Below are 2,618 nucleotides of genomic sequence, written 5' to 3' on the forward strand. Positions count from 1 at the left end.
CCAGAATTGAGATCAGTAAGTACATTTTTAATGGGGTGTGAGCCTTGATATTTGAATCCTTTTGGGATCAAGCCAAGTGAGCTGCTACGATCACTGCTGATGTTCTGATGAGAGTCGGTTGATGGCTCAGTTCCCCCTATCGCTGTACCTTCATCTTCAGTTCCCCCTATGAAAATGCCTCTAGGTTTGACTGTTTCAGTCGCTGGAACATGTTGTGCAACCTGTTCCTCAGTATCGCTTCCTTCCTGTAGGTTAGTCTTATCACAGAATTTATCAAACATCATATGCATGCTTTCTTCAACACAGTTGGATCTGTTATTCAAAACCCTATAGACTTTACTATGTGATGAATAACATAAGAAGATCCCCTCATCACTTTTCGCATCAAACTTTCCAAGATTATCCTTACTATTATTGTGTATGAAATATTTGCAGCCAAAAGTTCTAAAGTGAGAAATGTTAGGCTTTCTACCTTTTAGTAACTCATAGGGAGTCTTGTCTAACATTGGTCTGATCATGCACCTGTTCATAATATATGTTGCAGTACTCATTGCCTCAACCCGTAGGTTTTTGGCAACATTTGCTGCAAGCATCATTCTTCTAGTCATATCTTGCAAGGTTCTATATTTTCTCTCCACCACTTCATTTTGTTGTGGTTTTCTAGGAGTTGAGAAGTTATGGTCTATTCCTTGTGATGAACAAAAATCCAAAAATTTTGCATTCTCAAATTCTGTTCCATGGTCAGACCTTATGGAAACTAATGAAGTGCCCAATTTCTTTTCCATTTTCTTGATAAAAATTTCAAAGACATCAAAGGCATCTTCTTTAGAGGCTAGAAACAAAGTCCAGGTGAACCTGGAATAATCATCAACAATTACAAAAACATACCTTTTTCCATCTCTGCTTTGTTGTCTCATTGATCCACACAAGTCCATATGGAGCAATTTAAGACACTTGGTAGCACTAACATAATTCTTTGACTTAAATGAAGATCTTACTTGCTTCCCCCTTACACATGCACTACATAACTTTTCTTCCTTAAACTTGGTTTTAGGTAACCCCAATACCATGTCTTTGGAAGAAAGTATGTTCAATCGTTTTAGACTTGTATGTCCAAGTTTTCTGTGCCAAAAGAGGGGATCAGTTTCTATTGCACTTAGATAAGTCAACTCAGGTACTGCCATTAAGTTTGATATTTACACGTTTCTGTATCTCCTTGCAGTAAGCACAATTTCTTTGGTATCTATCCTTTTGACTTTAACCCCTGCAACAGTAAAAATTACTTTATTACCTTTGTCACATAATTGTGAGATGCTCAGCAGGTTATGCTTTAATCCTTGCACAAGATACACATCTTCCACAACTTTTGAATTTGATGTGCCAATTTTCCCAACTCCAGTGATGATTCCCTTTTTTCCGTTTCCAAAAGAAATTCCTCCTCCATCTATTTTGGTAAGTGAAAGAAACTTTCTCTTGTCGCCAGTTATATGTCTTGAGCATGCACTATCTAAGTACCAGTGCTTTTTGGTTCCCTTCATCATCTCCTGCAAGAGAAATCAATGGATAGATTTAGGAATCCAGACTAGCTTGGGACCTTTTTTTTTGGTAAAAGGATGAATTAAATTCCTTCTAGTCCATGCAGGAAACATGTAACCTGACCTATTTCTCTGACCAATTTTAGTGCTTGTATTTTTGGTCTAAGAAAAGTTTGTTGCCAGATTCTGGCTTTTAATTCTGCTGGTTGCAGCCACAGGACATTCAGTAGTAGGATGTCCAAGATTGCCACAGATATAACATAGATCTTGCAGATTATCAGCTTTTTAAAAAAAAACTAAACCTGCTTTTTCATTATGATTTCTTTCACTCAACTGATGAACAATTCTTGAAGAATTTGTCCATCTGTTAGCTCTTTCCAAATCCAACTTTAACTTGGCACCTTATTGACTTAGCTTATTCATTTTTCAGTCAAATTATGACATTCTTGTTTGTACTTAGTTAACTCAAGTTCAGCCTTTTCTTGTTATTTACTCATGGCCTTTTTAACATTTTCAATGAGTGTTAATTTAAGAACTTCAGAATTAAGATCATTATTTAAAGACTTTAGCAATGTGACTTGGTTCTTGAGAGTGCAATTTTCTTTTTTAATAGAATATTTGCAAACTTTCAGATCAATGAAATTAAATTTTAGAATTGCAAGGCTGTTGAACAATTCATCCCTATCAGAAGTTAATTCTTGAAAGCTGTCAATTGAATCACTCATCAAGGAAACAAGTCTAGTTTTAGAAAATAGATGCAGTTTTTCTTTGAGTTCAAGTAAACTTACCTTAGGAGCATCATATTCTTCCTCAATGTCTGAATCTTCAAAAGCCATAAATGCTATCTCATCAGCTTCATCATTCTCAAAGTCAGATCCCCATGCAGTTATCATGGCATATTCTTCTTTTTTCTTTTTTTTTGGCCCTTTCTTTTTGTTCTTTTTCAACCCTTTTCTTTCTCCATTCTATTTCCCATAGAGGACATTCTCTGATCTAATGATCAGTCTTTCCACACTTGTAGCATCCATTTTGATTATTATTTGAACGCTTCTTGGTACCTGTTCCCTTCTTTTTCCTGAAGAA

The sequence above is a fragment of the Capsicum annuum genome, chromosome 3, assembly GCF_002878395.1.
Source record: "Capsicum annuum cultivar UCD-10X-F1 chromosome 3, UCD10Xv1.1, whole genome shotgun sequence".
NCBI classification, from domain to species: Eukaryota; Viridiplantae; Streptophyta; class Magnoliopsida; order Solanales; family Solanaceae; genus Capsicum; species Capsicum annuum.